Source organism: Ambystoma mexicanum, chromosome 3q (genome assembly GCF_040938575.1).
Source record: "Ambystoma mexicanum isolate Mex_15411 chromosome 3q, UKY_AmexF1_1, whole genome shotgun sequence".
In the NCBI taxonomy this organism is placed as follows: domain Eukaryota; kingdom Metazoa; phylum Chordata; class Amphibia; order Caudata; family Ambystomatidae; genus Ambystoma; species Ambystoma mexicanum.
In genome coordinates, this window is record NC_090926.1 from 344,014,214 (window position 1) to 344,039,103 (window position 24,890).

A 24,890-nucleotide genomic window follows, 5' to 3' on the forward strand; every position below is an offset into this window, starting at 1 on the left:
TTTATACCTACATGAAGCCTCAGCTTTATTTAAACCTATGCCCGTCGGACCAACTGAGGCGCTTTATATTACTCTTACGCTTCAATTATTTACCAGTTCTGTCGGCTCGTGGGGCATCAATGGGCCTGACTACCGCAGCTAGGTACTGCAGAATATGTGAGTCTACATCTATGCCGGAGACGGCATGCCACGTACTAACAAAATGTAGTAGGCTAAAAACGAGACATAGGAAATATTTGAAGGAATTTGTTCATGATAATGATCAAATCACACATCCAGATTTCTGGAACCAATGCACCAATTCCCTAAATCCTAAACTGCACTCAGCACTTTTCCAGGTGTGGCGCGAGGCCACTATATATCTGAAAGCAAGCACAAGGGTGGCCATTCATATGCATAAGGGGTTCTACCTCTAGCAAAATAGTCTTACAATATTTATCTAAAACTTTATTACGGATCTGATCTGTCCAAATGTTTCTTCTTTGCCTTGAACGAACGATTGATTTGTGATGAATTTTACAGTGTCCATAATGATTTTTTACTGTATATTTGAATTTATTCCTATAATGTAAGTGTTTAATGTAATTTATGTGTAAAGTTTTTTACATTCTGTATAAAACTGTATCACATTAATAAATAATTAGTATAGTCAAAAAAGAACATTGCCCAAGTTGACTCAGCTACAGCATTTATCTGTGTGGCACATGTAGTCCATAGAACATGCCAACATCCATTATTGAAGGAATTTGAAGGACCAGTTCAGCATCTCGCTGGAGCAGAACTGCTTGCTGCTGTTTGCAGTAAAGCTTTTATTTTTGTTTTACTAATTTACTCCTGGCAAATTTATATTAATTTGAAGTCGGTTGGCACTTTGTTGACCTTAAGGTGTACCTCATTTAAGATTTATTTTGGGCTAGCTGTGTATCATAAACATTGTAGGTGTTTCTTACAAGTGGATCAGCAAAAATATAGTCAGTCATAGTGCGACTAGAACCTCAAAACCACATTTATTGGGTGGAGTCAGACTTACTGACTTGGTCATGCAAGGAGTATAGATTCAAAGAGGAGAGAGTAGTACTCCATTCTAGACCGTTTTTTGGTTGTTGTTCAAAAATATCAAATTTGAGATTGTCTAACAGGTCTTCAACTATGATGGGAGAACATTTGGTATTCAAGTGACCAGCTAACAAAACACGCAACGAAATCCACTTCTCGCCCTCCATTCGCAAACAAGATCAACAATAGACAGAAGAAAATCATCCAAATTACCCATGCATATATGCCAGTAAATATTTACCAGCAAGATAAAGAACTCCTGTGACTGGAATTCGAGCTCCAATGCAAGGCGACCATATGGTAAATTAGCAACTTGGCGGGAGACACTAGTGGATCTGCTTTTAAAGTAATTGCCAATCCACCATACGCCTTTCTTTCCCAGTAAATTTTGCAGCTTGAAAATAAAGTTGATATCCATCTAGAACAGGGTTAGAGGTGAGCCAAGTTTCTTATATCATTATGTACTGGGCACCCCGCAATTCCTCGGAGACTGCCAAATTAGTGTACAGATGATAGTGCCCCCTGGAATTCCACGACATGAATTTTAGTTCCCCATTTGCATCACAGTTTTTAACACTGGCATTTTCATTGTTGAAGCTGCCAGGGGCTTGCTTTAATAGGACCCTGGATTATGGCGGCTCTTTCCACTCTAGCACATAGCTGTTGACTTTCCCCTTTCCACTGCTTAAGATAAATTGGTGAGCGGATTAACCTTGCCAGAACTGTTATCAAGATCTTTACGTTCATCCTCCCATTGAACTACAGAGAATCCCAAGTTTTGCAATGTCTCTTTCCACCAAAACCAGATCAAGCAGCAATTTAGACGAAAATAGAGGTGTGCACATCATTTTTTTTCAGGGAATGCAACCCAGTCAATATCAGCAGAGGAAATAGCGTTCAGTGTAGCTGCTTCTGCTAGAGTTAGTAAAATGTTCATCCGATTGAGGTAGATCGGTATAGAGGCTCCCAGTGTACTGGACTTTAATATAATAATGTGTTGAGGCTTGGAAGATTGACACCTAGAGTTTTTGGATCTAGAGGTATCCACCATGGGCATTAGTGGCACAGGTTCAGAGTTAAATACATCTGCCTGGATGGGGAGTACTAAAATTGGGGCCGTTTGATGGTTATTTTCACCAGAAGACATATCCTTTGGAGATCTCAAAGACCCACAAGCACAATCACATATAAGCCCAGAGTTTGAATTGGCAAAAGGGGGCTTCTTCTTGTGAGTGGGTTTAGCACCATTGTTTGTTGCCAAAGAATGTCTCTCAGAGGGGATGTATAGTTTGTCAAGTAAAGCCCCAAGATTAGTATGTTTATCGTGAACCACTGCAGAATTTACCAAACTTTCCAAAGATGGAACAGGAAGTAGGTTTGACAACAGTTTGGGCCTTGACTCAGTAATGTGTGTGGGTATACATAGAACTTGATTAGTCTCACAGGTAGTATTGCCTTGGGACAGGGCATGTGGCTCACACACACCATTACTGAGCCTTCTACAACTAGAGCCCTCAAACACCTTATTGACACACTCACACCCATTTGTGATATCTTTTGTCTGATGGTTCCCCATTATGTGAAATATGTCTACAACAGGAATACTAGAGGGAAGTACCTGATCGTGTCTGCAAAGACACATGCGGGGCTTTGCAGTGGAGGACGTGACAATGGAAATGATAGCTAGAGGTGGAGTAGAGGGACGACCTCTGTCAGGGACTGGTGGTTTGTCAGTTGGCAGGCACAAAGTAGTGTCAGACAAGGATTTCCTGCGTTCAGGGTAGGATAGAGTCTGAACACATGCATCCGAACTGTGGAATTCGGGCACTTCGGTCACCAATTGTATGATAGACTGGTCGGGGACTAAACCCCCTTTCTCAACTTTGGGCCCCTATGGTTCACCTTTACCATGTTTAGTAGGTTCACCCTGATCTAGGGACAATTTTGGTGGCAGGGTGTGGGTAGGATTTGATGTGAGAATGTCGGGATCATGGCAAGAAAATGTAGGTGTACTCGGTTGAAGGTCAGAGCCACTTTTTTCCGGTACTGGTGTCAACAGTGGTCCTAAGTGTTTGGATGGATTATTCTGACATTTCATCGAGTCCAGTATGGACAGATTTGTTAACCATTTTAGAGACAAATTATTTCTTCTCTTTACTACTTTTTGGTTCTTAGTTTTTTCTTTTGTCCTCCTCTGTCGGCAGGGCAATCAGTAGAGACACTTTGTTGCATGTGTAATGAAGTAAGTGGAAGTGGTGGACTATCGGAACTTTCTATAATGACCGCAGTCTCGTTTGCTGCATCTGAACATTTTGGTACCAGAGTGTCACTAGTGGTCAAAGGTGCTTCGTGGATACGCACCTCCAGGGTGTTTGTACCAACTGGTATACAAACCTGTCCAGGTTGTGAGATGAGAGGTTTAATGTTTGGCATGTTGGAAGCTGAAAAGTGGCCAACACATGCTTCAAAGTCCTCAACCTTTGTATAGATGGTGGCAAGCATTGTTGAGTCAACTTGTACCTCCTCCCAGATATTGTCATATAATTTGACGAATGAGCTAAGGACCATGTTAAGGGCAGAGAGGCTGGGAGAAGATAGCTTTATGCAGTCGTCTGCCTCTTAGTGTGTGTGATGAATTGCTCCATCACTGGGTTCATTAGAGTAGTCGGCAGATGAGATCGAATGAGGTCTTTGCTTTTTCTTGGGAGATAAAATCGGTAAATTCTGTGGGTGAGCTTCATTCTTATCACCCAAGTCTGCCTCATTAGGCACCTGACATTCCGGTGATTGGTTTGCACATGTGTTAATTTCAACGATAGTGTTTTTTCCTTTGATATCTGCTTGAGATTGCAATTGATTGCAGAGCCCTGTCCGCACAGACATCTTGTTTCCAACTAGATTAGACAGTCAGAATTGTTTTTACCCACAGGCTAAACAATTTCACAAACGGTTGAAAATGAGGCACCCAAAAGGGAAGAAACGGGAAAGAAAAACAGCAGTCTCCTGACTTTGTATGGAGTCAAAGATAGTTAAGAGAGAAAACGCACTGAGGGGCTCAAAGAGAGTCAGATTAAGTACTAAGACTCTCTGCAGTGACCGCCACAGAACACACTCCCACCAGGAGAACGAGCACAGTTCAAAGGGAAAGGCACCCCACAGTCACTTGCTTGAGTACGAACATTGGGTTACCGATCAAAGTCATTCGGATCAAAACAAAGTTGTAATTGGAAACCTATCACGGCTCAAAGAGAGTATTCACCCTATGCAGTCGCCGACACGGTTCCAGTGGATAAACGCACTCACAATTAGCAATTCCGCAACTCTGAACAATTTAAATGTTATAAACTGTAGGCAAGTTAAGTTGTTCAAAAGGTTTAAGAAACACAATTTCAATGAAACCCACATCACCAAAATACAAATAATATGGGGACATGTAGTCACTCGCAAAGGTGAGTCTGCGAGCAGGACTCTTCGCACGGCTCAAGGAGAGTCTCACGCTCTCAGCAGTCACCGGCGATAGACAGTGTTGCAAACACTTTTGGGACTCAGTGGTTCCCTGCAGGTAATTAGCCCAAAAGCGCTTTGACAGGTTGAGAGGATTCCGAATGTTGAAGAAGCAATGCAGTCAGCGTAGAATAACCAAGCAGTTCACAGGGACAAGATCATTTCCAAATTGGGTTACTGATTTACTGATTTAGTTCCAAACTCTCAACAGTCCCCAGCGGTGGCCGGAAAGCAGAGGGCAGACTACGTTTTATTAACATTTAGTACACGCTCACATGGACAAATCCGCTGGAAGGAATGGGTAAAGAATAACACATCGCATAAAGCACTTAAGGTCTAATGACTATGGACCTGAGCGGTGAGCAGTATCTGTAACTGCGGCAGATATCACGCAGAGCAGAGATCGCGCTATGCCGGTCCAGATGATCAGATCAATCAGTTAACACAGTAAACACTCCTGCAGCACTCCGCTGTAGGAGTGTGTTTTGAAGAAGGACCGCCTCCGAGGTAAGGATACTGTGTAAAGACTCCAGCAAGCATAGTAGGCACACAGTAAACACTCCTGCAGCACGCCGCTGTAGGAGTGTTTTGAAGAAGGACTGAATCCAAGGTAAGGATATTGTGGAAACACTCCAGCAAGGATAGTTGATTGAGCTATTCCATGATGGTAATTCAATTTTCGAAATATCTGTGGACTGTATTACTTCAAAATATGGTATCTGTTGGAAGATAGAAAAAAGAGTGGACCTATTCAGAAAGGGGCTGTAGGCCATTGAGCAGTTGTCCTCCAGAAGGATCCAGGTATCCATATATTTTAGGACATTGAGGTGAATGATCGGAATATTCATCTGAGGAGCTTCTGTAGTTCTCCCCAATGGCATTGGCTGTTCAGATGGGAACCCAATTATGACAATTCCAGGAGATGTAGGAATTAGGTCAGACATTTCTGTACCCAATTCTTTACTTTGCGTCGCTTTGTTTTGCAGAGGCCGATCTGATGTCTGATATACAGGGTTTTCTTACACCCTATCGTCAGTGGACCATTAAGGTGAACTTGCCAAATATGGCCATCGGGGGCACGTTTTTGAACCAAAAATCGATTTACATTGTAGTCAGCCTTTGTTATGTGGGACTCAATTTGCTTTAACTTTGATGTTTTAGCTGCAGATTTAGTCAATTCAATAAAAGGCTCCAATACTGGAGAGTGTCTTTTTATTCTTTAGAGCATTTTTTAGCTTCGTAGGGGTTCAGGGGTGTGTATCTCCTCAAAGTCCCAGCCCTATGCAGTTGATTTCAAATTCAATTCAGAGCATGCCAAGACTTTGTTTTCCTTTTGGTCTTTCATGACTGCAGTTTTACTTTCATTGGAGCAAGTTTGACTAGTTGCTTCCTTAGTCGTTTTGATCGACTCCCTTTTTGTACTTTGCCGCTCCAGCGTCTCTGATACTGTTTTTGCAAGCACAGCAAATAGGTCTGGCATTTGCAGCATCAGGCCTTTGCCTGTTCATTGTTCAACCTTAAGTTATGACAATGTCAAATATTGGGGTTCTGTCTTTGCTGCTAACATAATGAAGTTGCTATGAAGCGCTGCTGTGCCTCCCGTGGGGCTTTCGTTTAGATGTGAGTCATCGCCCTCTCTGCAAGATTCATCTGAAATAGAAAGTCTGAGCGCAAAGCGAAAGCCACCGTGTCTGGGGAATTCAATAAGTTGATGTCAATTACATCATCCATATTTTTATCCATCGTCAAATGTTGCTCAGCCCCAGTGAAGCCCTCTTCAGATTAACAACCAACTTTAACAATTAATTTTTGTTGTCGATGGCCTCTGACAATGATAGGTCAGCTTCTTCACTGATGGATACCGAAGGATGGCGCGGTTCTGGAAGAAGCTTAGTTTAAAAAAGGTTTGTGATTGCCTGTTGTGTAGGTGAATTTAGGAGCTTGAAGGGGGTCGAGCCCTGTTTACCGCCTTTTTGTTTAGCATAGCATGTGTTGTTTACTGCAGCACTACGTAATGTGGCTTTACGAGTCATTGCTTTACGTATGCATGAGCAAGGGAGACGTATTCTCTTACCTTAAAAGTATCTGCGGCGACAAAGTGTAGATGAAGAAGGGGCCGAGGTGGCAAAGAAAACCACCCTCTCCACTCGACCCCTCGGCCACAGGAGCCAAGACACTCAGCCTGGTGCTTGATGCACGCAGTGATGCGCTCGAGGCAGACTTATATGGGTGTCGCTGGGGGTGAGTCCAGACGCAGACAGGCTGTGTAGATTGCAGCGCCAATAATCACTGCCAGACCGGAGCAAAGGAATCCAGATGATCAGCCCTCAATGTTGCTCTGGAGTCAATTGTAGCAGGTATCACAGTGTATCAAGATACCAAAAACAGCAAAGGCTTTGCTCATTAAGTCCAAGACACTCAGCCTTGCACTCGACGTGCGTGCTGACGTGCTCGAGGCAGTCTTATATGGGTGGTCCCTGGTGGTGAGAGTCTACACACAGGCAGGCTTTGTAGATTGCAGCACCAATAATCACTGCCAGACCGGAGCAAAGAAATCCAGATGATCGGCCCTCAATGTTGCTCCTGAGTCAATTGTAGCAGGTATCACAGTGTATCAAGATACCAAAAAAAGGAAAGGCTTTGCTCAGTAAGCCCAAGACACTCTGCCTCGCACTCAACACGCCAATATACTAGTCAATATAATATCTGACGGGAATAAACTAAGCACACTAATTAATGGGTGTCGGGGTAGGGCCAGATTGGAGACCAAATCCACTCCCAAAACAATGTAATCTTCCTACACAGCAATAACATATGTAAGGTGGTGCCAGCATCACTCTTACAGTTCCAGCAAGTATCCTCACAACACAATTTGCACGACCACATCTTCCAAGGTGACCAGTGTAGATAGTGGTTAATCCGTTGTTGTGTAACCGCAGCTCTAGATCAACTTTGTACCTAACCGGCCCTGCACATCTGCAGTTCCACTCAATATCTGACAACAAACGGCCTAAACCAGCGCAAACACAGAAGGCGCAACAAGCTTGTATAAACTGGACGCAGAAAGAAATATGGTTTTAGATAGGCGCAAGACCAAAGGCAGGGCATGCATTGTGGCATTCAGTGGTGAAAAAATGCCAGCAAGAAGATCTCTCAATATGTTATAACGGCAAATCTCTCCTGCCCTCAGTTTGGACTTGAAGCACAAAAATAAAAGTCGAGGATGTTCGGACCATCATGAACCTGACTATTTCTCCAAATGCCAGATTTCTGACACGTAATCCACGATAAAGTGCAGTTATCTTTTTGCACCGCTGGGTTCCTCCACATACTAGAGTCTGTACAGAGTAAGTATTTTGTGTCTCGTATCTCATTACATCTTGTCCTTTTTTTCACAACATGTTTTATAAATGGTGGAGCCGAGATGACAGGTAACCTCTTATCTACAAATAAAATAACATCTAGAGCCATCGGTGAAACAACCCTTCTCTCAATATTAATACAGCCAGCACAGTCAACATGATCAAGCATAATCCAATGATGTAAAGTATGCAGCACAAATGCAGTGTGATAGCGCCTTATATCAGGATAACCAAAACCACCTAGGTGCACTGGTCTCTGATGAATATCCTTTGAAATCTGAGCACGGCCTCTCTCTCCCCACAAGAACCCGTTTAAAGACTTACTAATATTCAAGAGCCACTTATTCAAGACTGGTAAATGGAGCATACTGAAAATGTATAACAATTTGGTAAGTAAAGTTATCATTTTTATAAACACAATAAAAATTGTTCTATAAAAAAAAGTATGTTCTTGGAGGAATGGAGGGAGGCCAAGAGGACCTCCCACCGAGTGCCACCATTAATGGGAGAGGAAGAGATGGGAGAGAGAGACGAGACCATATGAGGGGTCCATAGGTCTGGTGAGGGAATGACAGAGGATGTCGGTGAGAGACTGCCTGGAGGAAGCACTGATGTAACTATCAGCAATAGGGAGGCCATCGAGATTCAATGAGAGTGATAGGATAGGAGATAAAGTAGCAGTTAAAGGAGATCAGAGAAACGGAAAGCACCATAGAGGGTGCGAATAGGAAAGTAGGAGGAGGAGAGAGCGAAAGAGGGAAGGAGAGACACACAGCTCTGCGCTGCACAGCGCAGGATGCACCGAGGGCGGGTGCACGGGTCACACAGTAGGGAGCACACAGGGGGAGTAGACAGGTGACGGTAACCACAATGGAGGGGACCTAGAGAGTGGGAGAGAGCCTAGTACCAGGGCACAGTCTGATGACCATGGGTGCTCAGTTAAGGCTGGGTCCCTGGCATACTTCCTGGAGTACCGGAGCACAGTCTGATTACCATAGATGCTCTGCTAGGGCTCGGTCTCTGATCTGCTCCCCATAGTACCAGGGCACTGGTTTTATGACCATAGGTTCTCTTCTCGACCAAGTCCCCAATATGCTTCCTGGAGTACCAGGGCACAGTCAGTTGACCATGCGTGCTCTGCTAGGCTCACCTTTGTCATGTAGTTGTGTCCACTGGTGTACTTCTTAGGGCACCAGAGCCCAGTCTGGTGACTATGGGCGCCCTGCCAAGGCCACTGCACTTTACCCATCAGACCTCACACTCTTCGTGGCACTTATTTGATCGATTTTATATCTTAGGTGTTTCTGTTATACTAGGCTTGTCTCCCTGTTCCTTCCCTGCACTTAACTTATCTGAGTGTTCACAAAACGTATGAAAGATCATTTCTGAAATGCGAAAGCGCAGTGGCGAGTCTGGTGTTGACTGGGAGGTGGTTCCAGATTCTGGGGGCATAAAACAGAGATGACCTTTCTTCACTGTACTGCTGGTGGATCATAGGCTTAATGGATGTTCTGTTGAGAACAACACCTTCATAGAACACTGGGATGCTTCCTATAGAGCCACAGCAATGGGCGCAGTGCTGTAACTCCCCTGTGTGTGGATCCGCCCCAGTAAACCTGGGCAGTTGTCATCACGCAGTCTTGGCAGACTATTTGAAAATGAGGAAGATCTTTGCTCATCTCACATGAAACACAACTACACCTTAATGCTTTGCTTAATGTTTTCTGAATAGCTACCATAACTCAAAATGTGGCAGTTTACCCGAATCACAGCGATAGACATTGTTAAACTCTGGATCAAAAGGAAGGGTTGGGGGGGTTATATTTGCAAGTGGGACAATGCAGGATAATGCCTAAGCTCATGCAAAATATGAATCGCCTATATATATTTCGCCCCTCTTGAAATACCCCAGCTCTCATGTACTACACACATCCAGAGGTCTAGTGTGACAACACACTGTTAGGCAGAATTGTATGCAGTACCCTCTGGGACCACCACATACAATTAGGACGACAGGTGTAGGCAAAACCAACCTTTGGTATAAGTCTGTACTAAAAAGTTTGTGGTAGCGAGCTGAGCAGCCACGCTTATTTCGAGGGAATGTGAGCAGTACAAGAGGTTACACAGAGGTCTTACAATCACATTGGTTCAAGTAGATACTCACTCTCAAGATTTCTTGGTAAAACACTTATTCATTTATTACACACTCATTTAGAAAGCATTCACTAGAAGAAGGCAACTTAATATTATACACAAACACACTTCAATAGCAAACCAATAAGTTTCTGAACATAGGCTCCCCTGAGATAGGAGCAAAATGGCATTTCTGTTACTTTCAATGGGAGTTAGAAGGCACAAGTTATCAGAATAGATCACAAATACTTTCTTAGGCAGTGCAAATAGTTCACTAGAGGACTTGATTCAGTTCAATAGGCCTAGGCCAAAGTCAATGGACTAGTGTCTTGGATAGGAAAGAGCATTTCTTGAAGTAAATGTTAAAGGCTTTGCCAAAGTTCTCAAAAGTAGTTTGTACGAAAAAGAATCATATGTTGGGTCACAAGCTGATTAAGCCTGCAAGTTGGGAAAGTTCCACAAACTTTCACCGCAAGAGAAGCATTCTCTAAATCGGGTTGACACAGTACCTTAGTATGAAGGAAAAGATGCAGCTGAAGACGTTGGTTACTGGCAGTTCCTGCAGATCTCACTGTTCCTGAGCCTCAGTCATGGGGACAAGAGGGAGGACGTTGGGGGACTCTCTGCGGGTTCGTCGGAAAATGCTGATAAAATGGAGTCACTTCAGTTCGAGTAGCTGTTCATCAAGCACACAAGCTGGTGTCCTTGCCCCTGGTTAATCCTAACCAGCTCTGAGAATAGTATCCAGGTGGCTTACGAGTTGATTGGTCCCACCAACTTAAAGGAAGAGGTCGTCCTTGAAGGGGCTTCTCTGTCAAGGTGAACTTGGCAATTCAGACCTGCAGTAGTGCTTCACCGGGCAAACCAACGGTCCAGGAGTTGCAGCAGCCGTCCTCTTCCAGCTCGTCTTCAGTTCTTTCGTTCCAGTGCTCGACTCTGCTTTCCAGTCCAAGAGACTCGCCTTTTAAACCGTTTTCGCCCATTCATTCCAGCCTAGCTGCCACTCACCCAGCAGGGTGGCTGTCCTTGCCGGACAGTCAGCCAGCCAATCACGCCAGAGTGCATTTGGGTCTCCTAGGAGACTAAGCACAGGGAGTTTAGGGCACCTCCCTCACTTCCTGCCCACCCCAGACACTCAGATGGCAGAGGCGGTCTTCAGTCCTGATGCCTGCCAAAGGCATGGAAACAAAGGGACCAAACCTAGTTTGGCACGCAGAGACAAACAATAAAATCACCTTTCCAAAAAGAAATGGTGAAAAAAGAAGACCGGGACCTGTTTAAACAAAGAGGCTTAAGGCGCCATCTCGAAAAACATGGCTCCTGCGATTTTTAGCTACCCGTGTTCACGGTTGGGAAAAACCATAGTAGTTTGTTGTAAAACCACTGCCACCAGCCATTCTGATAGAAAAGGGTAGCATTTCACTGCTACATGAGTATTCTAGACATAGGGGATACTAGGTAATCCCTCCAGCACTCTATGGGAAGATAGTGTGTGCTAGGTCTAGGAATTTAAAAATACTAGTAAAGTCAATTTAACTTTATATTACCAGGGAAACAGTAGTTTATCCCAGAGAAGGTATTTAAACCTTTGGGAAGTCTAAAGAGACATCCACATGTCCCTGCACTGAGGGTGCTGTGCAACACACATGAAAAGATGCCTATGGTGTTATCTTAAAACTCCATAATCAAAGAACACAAGAGTAAAACAAACATCAAAATACATGAGAGTGGGAAAAAAGGCGCACAATCTTCACTGTACTGCTGGTGGATCATAGGCCTCATGGATGTTCTGTTGAGAACAACACCTTCATAGAACACTGGGATGCTTCCTATAGAGCCACAGCAATGGGCGCAGTGCTGTAACTCCCCTGTGTGTGGATCCGCCCCAAAGAAATCCTCAAAATCCAGCAAAATTGCTGGGGGTCTCTAAGGTGAAGGGAATTAGCACATTTTTGAGAATTTTCCCTAACACCCACCAAAAGAAGCAAACCAAGCACCCCTCTCTAATCATGCTACAAACCCAATATCAGCAGACAACAAACATCCCGGACACGGGACGCCACCCTTCTGGACCCAACAAGCCCAGTGCACATAACAAAGCACACCAAGAAAGCTCATATGCTCAGACACCAGTTTCTCCTGGTTCTGCATGCATCAACAGATGAGCACAACCTCTTTCCTTTCCCCCCTCACTAACCAACCCTACCCACTTTTCTTAGAGAGCCACGTTGGTGCCTGGAGACCATGCAAATGGCAGCAGTTCGCAGTATGATTCAACATAACACTTGGGTGTGATAGTCACTTATAGATATTCAGTGCTTAAATTGACCGCTCACTTCATCGGTTACCCAGGCACCCTGCTGTCTAGGACCAGAGAACGTTGTGTGCCGTGGGCCTGCTGCTTCCTTGTCCCCTTAGATGCTTAGAGAGATTGTTGTACTGTGTTCTAAGCATCACGTCCCTAGATACCACAGATCCGCTAAGGCTCCTGTGCCCCAACAAGCATGACCTGGCTTGTTCAGGTGTGTTGAGCAAGCGACGGTGGTTTGTTGTTTTTCCTGTGTTTTGCATATTTATAAAGGGTAGGGGTGGAGAAGCAGACGCATGAAACAGAAATTCCAGTGAGAACGTGGCGTCTCGCAGCTGTCAGCTGAGCACCTGGGGCTGTGGCCGCTTAATTAATGTAAACATAAAGAGTGCCTCTATCACTGCGGGCAAAGGGCTTTTACAACAGATGCAATCGATTACAAAAAAAGTTTATCTGTCCGACCGTTGGACATGAGTATTTAAAGCTTCTTCGACTTCCCAGTATCAGTGCAACCCGGTATCAGACGCTGGCTCTGTTCCGGCTCCTCCGCGAGCAAGAGATGTTTACAGGTGGTTGACAGGGCTGGTTTGAGTGCGGCTAGGCGGCGTAGCATATCAGCGATTAGGCTGAAAAAGAGCAATGTGGTGGATGGGGGTCCTGCGGTTGGGCTGATGGCCCTGCTTGTGGTGACTCGCCTGTCTGTCTGTTGGTCTGAGCAGTCCAGGTGACTGGCAACTAACTGTGTTGTTTGCAATCTCTCGCGCTGACTCACCCCACTGTGCACACTGTTGTTTTTGCTGTCAGGGGTGAGGGGAGCGGCCGGGCGGTTAGAAGCTTATTGTTTGGGGACCCTGTTGCTGGTTTTCTATTTGTGATCGACCCCTGTGGTCCAATTGGAAGCCCTCCCTTAGGGGGTAGTGATTGACGCCCGACCATTATGCTTCTTTAAAGAAAGTTGTGGTTCTTTTTCTGTGAACCTGTCTGTTTTCCCAATGTCTTAAAGTCCTTTTCTTTCACCGTTGCCGGATATTGCACCGCATTGACTTGGAATCGCCTTCTGACGGATGGCGAGTTTAGTGCACTTGCCAAATGTGTAGTGTTATGCTCGGCGTGTCCTTACATTTCTGTTTATTTCTCTGTTGTTTATTTTGAAGCATCGGGATAAGGCTGCCGCGGACGAGTTCTCCTCCGGGAGGCCTACATTGGGAGGCTAGTAATAACTGCAGGGTCGAAATTACCAACCTACAACAATCAAAGCCTGAACCCAGGCCCTGAGGAAAAGGACACACTTGCAAGTGAAAGAAGGCAGACCCCCAGGCCCTTCACAGAGGTAAGCCAATTGGGTTATCGTTTGTTGTGCTGCTCTATGTAGTGTTATCGTATATGTTCCTTTAAGATTTCCCTTCTATTTTTTGTTATGTCGTGTTAAATGTTCTTGTGTGTGCCATATACCACTGAAAACAAGGCTATTCAACCACCACTGCGCACTAGATTGAACTGCGAAAGTCGCCACATTGAGGGAATCTGGGACATAGTGGGTACCGCAGAATTGAAGCTGGTTGAGCTCTGGGGACATACCCGGAGGAATTTTAGAGTAACCAACATACTAACAAAACCACCCTATTCCTGCTCCTCCTACACTACTCACAAATACTATACATGCCTACCTACTAGCCAACTACACAAACACACATTAAACTCTAATTTTACACTCAGTATAGTATACATCTGGGACCCGGGACCTACACCACGAACGAAACACTCCAGTGCATACAACCAAAACATTAACTAACCTACACATAACCACACACCAAAACACACACTAACATAACCTACATACAACATACTATCATGACACTGGACACCCCTATGGATAAAACGAGCCATTCGGCACGACACGCACGAGCCACAGATGATACACACATCAAACATAAACATGCATGAATAGCCGAGGCACTGGGTCATACCCTTATGGACATAACCCAGACCTCCCAACCAACTCATGCACAAGACAACACACACAGATGCCAGTTTCTCCTGGTTCTTAGCCTATCCATTCACTCTACCCTCACTAACTCCCCCTTGCTCTTTGCTTGCAGAGCCACGTGAGTGCCTAGAGACTGCCCCGGTGGTGGTAGTGGTGCATGGTATAAATCAGCATAACATATATTACGTCCTTGGGGAGCCAGGCACATCTACTCTATGCTGATGGGATTGGATGAGGGTGCACTGTGTTCGACACTCAGAAAAGGAGTTTTTGATGTGTATGAGAGATCACTGGTATCCAGGTATCCAGTGATAATGTCGGCTGGTAGAAAGTCGTCAATTGGTGACATTTCCTCAGATTTGCACTCCCATGAACATCAAGCACTTTCCCCAAATATTCTAGGAATGGAGTTAGAATAGAAAATGTTACCCATCCTAGAATATGTGGGGGAATGCTTTTAGAGGTGCATTGAAAAACGTCACCTGCCTGGCGACTTTTTCCAGGGGACATTATCACATGGAGCCAGATCACTGTCGCTCACAAGTTTGATGAAATGGAATCCCTAGAACTGCTGTCTGAGGAAAAACCTGATGTTCATTCTTTCATTTCCCCGAACACACATGCCTGTCCCTCTATCACATAAATATGACTCCACCCAGACCCCATCTTGGCTGACCTAGAGCCCAACAGCATCCTGACAAAACATAGCGCTTCAAAGCAGAGGCGGCTTGGCAGCCATCTCCAAGCCCGCTCCTCGCTCGTCCCACGCTGCCATTTCTGGAAACTCTCGCGGAACTCTTGTCTACCTAGCCTGGACCTACAGATTTTTGTGTACCCGGGCCTTGAGCTTCCCGGAGGACTGAGCCGGTACTTTTAGCTTGATCCTCGCGTGCCTCTTTTACAGTTGCACTCTCACTGGTAACTTAAAATGGCACCAAAATAGTTGTATTTTCTCTGCAGACACAATCGGACTAATTCACAAAACTTTGCTCTGATTTGCACCTGCTACATTATAGCTGATTCACAAAGCCCATCACGGTGCCATCTCTGAGGTTCCCTTGAGCAAACGTTTGTGAATCACATTTGCAGATGAGCATCTGAGACTCGCGGCATCTCCCGATTTGGTCCAGTTTCAGGCTTTATGTACCAGGTGTAAAGGAGCATGTCCAATTCAGAGATGCCCATATTGCATCTATCACCTCACTTGCTCCAATGCAAACATTGCGAATAACGGGCCAAAGTCTTAAAACGTTTTTTGGCACAGATGATTAGATGTGCGAGCACATTTTATCCTTTGCACCAAAACAAGATGCTCCGTATGCTAAAAAAAATTCATTTGCAAGTGAGCATTATAGCTGCACACATCCAAATGCCCCCTTTTGCCCCTTTGTGCATTTTCACAAATAAGGGAGCATTGCTGAAAAGGGATGCACTTTAAAATGCATAGAAAATAAATCTCCCTGTGCCTCTATGGAACAGGCGCAGGGGGGGGGGGTGGGGGTAGGAGCATTGCCTGACAAGGTCCTTCTTGACAGCTCTAGTCCCACTTACATTTCTATTCTTCCATAAAGGGGTAGAATATATATATATATATATATTTTTTTTTTTTTTTTTTTTTTTTAGCATTTTGCAATTTAGGGCATGTCACTGTGACATGCTTTCCCAGCACCAGCCGATAATACATTCTGGGCCCGATTCATGGAATTTTGTGCACGGTTCAAAGTGACTTTGCACTGCTGAAAAGTGACTTTGCACTGCCGACACAAACCCTGATTCACGGAACTGTGCGAAGTGTATTTTTGCAGCGCAAAGTTCCTTTTGTACTGCAAAAATACACTTTGCACAGTTCAAAGAATCAGGCTTTGGGTTGTCAGCGCAAAGTCACTTTTCAGCGATGCAAAGTCACTTTGATCCGTGCAAAAAATTCCATGAATCACACTAATGTATACAAGTAGCTGCGGCGCACGCATAGTTTCTGCTTCTGTCCAGCCCCACTGAAATGCGCCGGTCATCTTTGAGTGCAAGGTGACCTGCCCATTTCTCAAACTACTAAAAATGAAAAAAAAAGTGCACCCTCTGTGCTTTTTTAGCTTGGTAAAATCTGCCCCCATGATTTTTGCTGCAGTACCCAGTGCATCCGCATATGGCCCTTGGTGCTATACTTTGGCCCCGATTGATGGAATTATTTGCGTGTAAAACGGGGATTTACGTGCCATTCTGCCAGCAAATCCCCATTCTTCAAACAGGGATTTGCGTACAGAATGGGATACAAATCCCCGTTTTACACGCAAATAATTCCATTAATCGGGCCCATATATGGTGTATTCTATGCCACTTAACGTGTTTAAACTAACAATTTTACAACGGGGTACCTACTTAATTTTTTCACCGTACAGAAGTATCTGCATTAAAAAAAAACATTGTGCCGTTGAGGTAAATGTGGAGGAGCTTGAGACTTGTTGCATTTTTCTAACTCGTCCTATCCACTTTTATTACATTTTATTGTGTATGTTGGGGACTATAAAACTCACTCTATTTGCAGACCGCACCTCACAGGAATTCCCAAGTAAATGTATTCTTGTGAGATGAGAAGAATTAGCAGTGAGCTGGAGTAGACAGTGATCCAAAAGAGGCCCTTGAACTAATGTTCAAAGTGGCCGCATATTACACATTTTCAGCAAGCCCAACCATTTTCCTATGAGAAAATGTGGAAATAAAAGAAGTTACCACACAAAAGAGGCCCATGGCGCAGAGGCCTACCTGGAAATATCCATAGTTCGGTATGGGCCAGTCCACCCCTGGGAGTAAGTCATTTCTAATTGCTGTGGCTATTGCCATACAGGGTTCTGATAGCAGACACCTGCCTCCAGACTGAAGGGGATTCCCGCTGCTGTATCTACCTTGTGACAAGCCATTTAGTGTACTGTGCAAGGTCCATAACAACTTCCTTGTAACTTGTGACATGTCACATTGGTGAAAAAGTGTGTAGTGTCCTGCGTCAGGAAAGGACCACTTCCAAATGTCCAGACTCAAAAGAAAACTGACTTCTATGGTTAGGAAATCAAACCCTAGGCAATGTGTTTGCCTTGGAACACGGAAAACGGAACGCTGCTTTGCTATGATGCATTTGCCTGCCTGCTGTGGAAGTCCAAGCCAGCTATTGACCGATTTCTCCCCAACCCTTCCGGCCTTTATGAGGAGCCGGGCACAATTAGTCCCCCGATGTACAATTGGAAGTGTTGCAGGATTTTTGTGGTGTGTTTTTCTTTCCTTAGGTTTTTTTTTTAATTGTACTTATTTACTCTTAGCAGGTACAACGAGAAACACTGGCAGAGGAGACCGGACAACATTAAAGGATAGTTCCGGGACTTTTTTTTTATTGTCCCTACGGTTCGGCCATGTGTTTTTAAGCATAACTCGGTAGATCGTAGAAAACTTTCCTATGGACCTTACCCGACTTTTCGTCCATTAACGCACTCGAAATCAGCCGCCATTTTCTGATAATCCTATCACTTGCCGCATCGCCCTGGCTCACCTGCTTTTGCGGCACTAAATCAAATCCCCCGCCCCTGAAACAGACTTTATCAAAACATTCATATTCCCCGCCTCTATCCGTGACGTGACTGTGCTGCGTAGGCAAACGCGCCCAGGCGTCTTCTACGCGACTCCACACAGAACCCGGAAATCAACACAGATCAGCTCACACAACACAGCGCGCCACAATTCGCAATATGAAACTGTACTTTTAAATCAAACCGCAAGATTGTAAATTTGGTAAAGTACATTTATTTGACATCAAATGTTTAGAGAATATTCAGCGATTTTCTTTTTTATTTGCTCACGTTCCAAAAAGTTCGTTTTGAGGAACGCGATGTTCCTTTGCTGTACACAGGGTCTTAGATCATCTCACAATACAGCGCCACAATTCGGAATATGAAACTGTGGTTTAAAAGCAAACTGCAAGATTGTACATTTGGCAAAGTACATTTATTGGACATCAAATGTTTAGAGAATATTCAGCGATTTTCATTTTTATTTGCTCTCGATCCAAAATAGTTCGTCTTGAGGCAAGCGATGTTCGTGTGCAGTAAACAGGGTGTTGGTTTACGATAAAATAAGCTCTTCGGTCGCACTGATAATCGCATGGCTGTTCCAACAACGAGGCACTAGGCCACCACAACGGTCTGTATGTTGCATCTAGCCGTTAGTACCGCGTAAGGGCATACTTGTACTTGGCGATCGTCCCATAAAATGGTCAGGGTGGTAACGTTGTTCACGCGGAGAAGCAACTGGCGGTTAAAAAAGCCGTCCGCCGGTGTCTGGTACTCGTGACACATGCAGTAATGCATGATGTACCTGTTTGAAAAACATAAACAATGAAATTAGTCTCACCATCAGATCTTTATTAAAATTATTCATTTTATATATTCGGTCGGGAAATTATTTCATAGCTAGGACAGTGCAACTGGGTTTTAAACGTCAAGGGGGGGCTGTAGGATACTGAGACAGTCCCTCAGTGCAGGGGTTGACAGGGAGTGCAGGTGGAGAGTGGAAGGGCCCAGGACCGAGATCGCAGACAGTGGACCAGTTGTAGCAGGGGAGAGGGAGAGAGAAAGCAGAAGCAAAGGTTTTGAGGTGCTTCCGTAAAAGTAGACGGTTCTCCCCAAGATAGTGCGCGGTACAAAACAATATGCCACATAGAACGAACAAGTACAACTTAACCCGTCTTTAAAGCTACTGTATAGTAATTAAATTGCGGTATAAACTCATCTAAAGAGTTACTTACATTATATTTGCATTTTCCATTGTGTCTGTGCGTAGGGCAGCCCCGAAATACCACTCCTTCTATGCCGACGTTATTTCTTCTAATGAACGAACATGAAATGGCTTTCGTTTCTGAAATTATATTCATTATCGTTTCTTACGTGGTCCCGGCCTGTCAAGGTCAAAATACAATAGAACCTTATACTGAGTCGTGGGCCATTCTGGCACCCGAGAAAAAATCAAAGCAGCTGACCTTCACTTTGAACGAGCACACATTCCTAGTTAGCTACATTCAGTGTAAGGCATTCTCACAGGACTTGAAATTTACACTCCATCTTTGCATTTTGTCTGCGTGCTTTGCAGCCCCACAGAACCATAAATACGGAGACATTCTATATTTTTTGAAAAATTATTTATATTACTGTTTGGTTTAATTTAATGCGCAAATGAACAAGGTTGGATAGATACACATATTCAATGGGCCTGCGACATGAGGAGACTCGAGAGAACAGACAATCAAATTACAATCATTTAAACCGTGATGTGTATTTCTCAATGAGCTCTGCTTTAGGTGGACATGGAACAGAGGCAATGTTGGGTGGCAATGCAGTTGTCCCCTGCACAGGTTCGTTCACAACTCCTTTTATGTGCCTATCTAGGACGTCAACAATAAGTTTCTCAATAAACTCATATTGCATATCCTCAAACACTGGTTTGATCACCCATTGTTTACTTCTTTTAGTGAAGGCCTTATTGTAGCGAAGCGTCCCTAAAGTTCCGGTCGTCCTACTTTGTTGACGGCCAACATTATGGTTATGTGCCAAGACCGCTAAAAGAGTCCGATTTATCATGCCCTCCATGCCAAAATGCAATCGTTTTGGCCTGTACTTGAGGCACATATTGTGGAACACCTCCAAATCTCCTGTGTGGCAGAATTCCGTGAGTCCCCTCAAAGCTTTTGTTATAGTTTTATCAAATACAATCTTTTCAATGGCTTTGTGAGTGGGTGATGAAGGAATCAACCACTTCTTCTTCCGTGCCTCCTCTGTGGACAAATGGCCATGTTCACAATTGTGGAAATGTTGGTTCGTGTTCCATCGGTGAACGTTTGTACAGTGTGGCATTACTGACCGCCATTTTTCCAGTAGAATTTCCAACGACCCTCCACATGTTTTTGAGCTCCACCAAAGATGGTTGCTGATTGACTTGGACCACTGTGAAATACCTTGCAATTCTTTTTTTTTACCTGCAGCCGACAATTTTTTATTGATTGATTTTGCAAGATGCCAAACGTCAAATTGGTGATTTATATTTTTGTAATGTTCTCTCATTGTCTTGGCAATTGAAACGTGTCTGTCCGTGGCTATCAGGTCGATCACCATTCCCCGCGATTGTAGTTCTTGCAATGATGCTACAAAGCCAACTTTCTCCATGGCCACTGAGGATGTACTTTGTGACACCTGCACGACCACCGAACTCACAATTTTCTTACTTTCCATGTCCTGAAAGTGGTAGGTGCAGTACTTGGCTGAAAATCCTGGGCTGTCGCACTGTCCATCACCGGCTAGCCTGAACCGTTTGCCCGCGAATGTACTATCAATAGACATTTTTTCCATTCTCCAAGCTTCGCTAATGGCTGGAAATAGATAATCGGTTTGGTATTTGTAGAACTGAGTTTTCGCAATGAAATGGATTCCCACAAACTGAAAGAAAGACTCTAATTTTTTAAAACTTGAACCACTAAAAAGTGCAGCCGCTGCACAAAGTAGATTGCCTGCTGGCAGTTGTCCCAGCATAGGTTGTGCAGACCATGTGAAAGGATGATATTTTGTACAGGTGGCATGTATTTTAAGGTTAGTGCCTCGAATTGCACGAGTCACATTAATCAATGGCTCCCCACATACTTCCCCCACCTACCAAATGCCCACATTTAATCCGAATAATAATATCAATCAAACAACTATCGAATACAATGAATTTGGCCTCTTTCCTTATACTGTCACTCTGCATCCCAGCTGGTTCGGCCTGTAACGTTGAGGACATGTCACTCACATGAAAGGTAGAATCTCTGATATCGTCTTCCGCTATGTTCAGTGATATTGATGGTGTTTCATTGTCGTCTACTTCATTCTCTTCCATTGCAACATCTGTTCCTTCTCCGGCGATGGGTGAATAAAACAATTTCTTCAACTTTCTCGCGGTCTTAGTTTTTGCGGGTGTGGATTCTGTGAATTGATCTCCGACTGCATCCGAACTACCAGGAGGACATTCACTATCAATGGCTGGTGGTGGTATAGCTCCGTTGTCAATCACTTCATATTCTTCCCATTGGCACGATGCTTCTCCAGTCTCAAGTCCCTGCCAAAAGGTTTGACCAGCAACATCTCTCGTTCGCTTCACTGTCTGTGTAGATCTAGTTCGTACACCCACTCGCAACTAGAGGACAGATTGGAAAAGGGGTGTTCAGTTTAAACACAACTTACAGTATTGAACTATTAACAGTGAAAAACAACATAATATAGTGACCAGGACACTAACCTTCTTTTGCTTTCTTTTCTTTGAAACTTTCTTGCCTCGAACTTCAACATCAGGACGCTGTTGCTCCAACTCGTGTGTGCATGTCTCCACTTCCTCTTGCGCTGCAACGACTATGTTTTCCTGATGAGCACATCCATCACGCACTGACGCTCCATGGACTCCCTGAAACATAGAACTTTCATTAGTATGTATAATAATATCGAAAACACAAAATGTACTTGGGGACCAATACCCACGTACATCTCAATAGCAAAACACGAATGAACGCTTTGTGTAGAACATTCAAACGACAATTATTCACGCATTGTTGATCTAGTTAGATGGAACTGTCAAGATCCATACCTCGTGCTCCTCATAGACTTCCATTGATGATATTATTGAAGATGATGCTTCAGTGACTCCCTGAAACACAGTAATTGCATTAGTATGGTTTTCTATTTTGATAAAAAGAACAGAAAGTTTGTGCAGGCGTGAACGGCTCATCTAAATAGACCTGCACAAATGATCAGTTGTCTAAAATAAATAATGGATATCTAAATATGATTCGATTTGCTCGATCGTTGGAAGTGTCACCACCCAGAAATCTGCATCAACTACTAGGGGTGATGTTCTCGTAGAAGAAGCTCCGTCATCTCCCTGAAACATAGTACTTGCGTTAATAAAGAAGGAAGTATAGCGGATGTAATCACGTCATATGATTTCGCTTCATCGAACTGTCAGTATCCATACCTCGAAATGCATAAGAACATCAAGGGACGATGTAACTGCGGTGCACACTTCTGCAAGCTGTTGCGCCGACCCGTAACTGCACGCTCCCCCTTCTTCTTGGACTAATGCTCCATCGACTCCCTGAAACATAGGACTTTCATTAGTAATGAACACAATATTGAAAAAAGAAGACACATAGGAGGGCGACGACAGAAGGACATATCAATGGCTAAAAACGAAAGAAACATTGTTTGTAACAATCACGCTACAAGAATGCAAGATCTGATGATCTCCATCGATGGAACTGTCCTGAAACGTACCTCGAGCATCTGAGTGACATCAACGGTAGTCGTCAATACGTTGGACTCCTCAGCATCTCCCTGAAAGACAGTACTTGAATTATTTTGGATAACAATAATTATAACTGAAAACAAAGACTAGAGGACGAGTACAAGGGTGTACCATTAGGTAAAATAATTACACGATAAATTAAAACTATTGATTTACATGCCTAAAACAAGTCAGTGGCAGAATAGCCAAGTAAGATTACCCGATAGGCGCTTGAAGTGGCTGATGACTGCAATAACGACACGGATGGAGAATCTTCCGCCTTCATATTGAGTGGATACATAAATGGGGAAATTATTGTTAGCTAATGCTACACACTACCGCAAGGCCGAGAGATAAATACGTAAACTTGACTCACCAGTGGAGGGATGTGGACGAATAGAGTGGGAATAGCGGTTGAGAGCAATTTTCGCCTCGCTCGAGGTGTGTTCTTCTTTATTAGCAATGAGGTGGAGTACATGTCATAGGTAAAGTGCCTGCTGCAGATGCGGTATCGATCACCCCTCTTGTCCGCAAAGACTTCTAGGACTCTACTTTCAAACTCAGAGGGTGGATATCCGCAATATCGGACCCATTCTCTTATCTGATCTATTGTCTTAGCGAAAACATGCATTATAGTACCTTCAGATTTATTATGGGTCTTCGAAGGGCAACCGCCAATGGAACAGGCAGGCATTGTGGAAAGTTCTGAAAAGTAAAGATCAACAATTCTCTATGAATACCAATGTGTTAAAAAATTAAATGACACATAAAAGGTTCAATGCAAGGTATGTTTTGGTTCTTGGAACTATACACGTTATTCACATGCGGATAAGTATTTGAATAACTTTAAAAAAATAGAAAAATAATTTGACTAAACTCAGAACATGTGACTAGTTCCTTGCATGTACTGTCTTGAACGAAAAGAAATTGGACGCAAAATGAGTATGGTACATGGCCTTACCTTGACGAGCAAACAGTTAGATGCAGGGATCAGAGTAGTTTCTTGTCGTTCACAGGTTGCAAACTGACGAGTTTCCTCGAAGTGGTCACGGAAGTTCACAGAGACGAAGAGCAGATAACCAGCACCTTCACGGGTTGACTAGCAAAGTGCAAAGAAGTTCTCATTAGAAATATGAAGTGGGTTATAAAGAATTCGAAACAGGGGTGTGTTTGTGAATGAATGACGTGTATATGTCGTGGCATTATGCGGTTTGCAGGGGGCCGTCCAGCGTGAGGGGGGATGCTTGGCAGGAGACACGGGGTCTGGCGGTAGACATGGGAACAACAACCCATGCTCTATAGACCACTTTGAAGTGTACATGGTCTTTGGCACCTCTTGGCCTTCATCGCTCCCTGACAGCTCCACTTGCCAGCACAAGTACCCCGGTGCGAACTGCCTTTGATAGGGCGGGGGGTGGATTGGGGCGGTGGTCGTGCAGACAAGACACAGGAAGACTCGTGAATGGAGACACACTTATGTGGATTGCAGGGGGCCGTCCAGCGTGAGGGAGGATGCTGGCCGGAGACATGTGGTGTGACAAGACAAGGCACAGGAAGACTATTCAATGGAGACACACTAGATTCATTTAAAAAATCAAAACAACCATTGTTAAAATATATGTTGGGTTTTATTTTAGATCTTAATTTCAATTGAACATAAATAATAAACATTACACATTGTAAAGTTGCGGTTGCAGCACATCCAGGGAAAATCCGCGGTATTGTCCACTGTCGCTGGGGAAATGTTGTCTAATGGCAAGTACCGCACAGGCAGGTATTACTCTCCGAACGCGGTGTCCGAGCCTCCCGTGAAGCCACCAAGTGAAGCAACGATAGGCCACCAGCCTGTACCACCTGTGAAAATGAAAGATGCAAACTGTATTAAAATGACAACTTTCTTATCACTGTCGATTCAGGTAAAAAATGTCATTTTGCTTTGAAAAAAATTCTATCTAGAAAATGCACAACATGGAACCAATTTACATGCATTCGAATGATGACGACCATGAAATAGTAGTGGCATCACTGACATCACAACCAGAGTATACTTACTCGTTACTCGGATTACGCGGACGAACAGTGCCGCAAAGTTCGTGCATAAGCACCATCATCATCCTCAACACGGTCCGTGAGAGGCAGGCTTCCCTGAACTCTGGCAGCTCAGTGATGCATTGCGGACTTGGCTCGCCTTCCGAAATGT

General features: G+C 44.1%; 1 protein-coding gene across 4 annotated transcripts in view; it reads left to right on the plus strand.

The window, feature by feature from the left end:
* FAXDC2 (fatty acid hydroxylase domain containing 2) overlaps positions 1–24,890 on the plus strand; it is a 707,939-nt gene that overhangs the window by 435,844 nt on the left and 247,205 nt on the right. For all 4 annotated transcript variants that reach the window (XM_069653968.1, XM_069653965.1, XM_069653969.1 and 1 more), the window contains exon 2: positions 13,518–13,693. The gene's annotated coding sequence lies outside the window, so the exon portion shown is untranslated. The remainder of the gene's footprint in view (positions 1–13,517; positions 13,694–24,890) is intronic.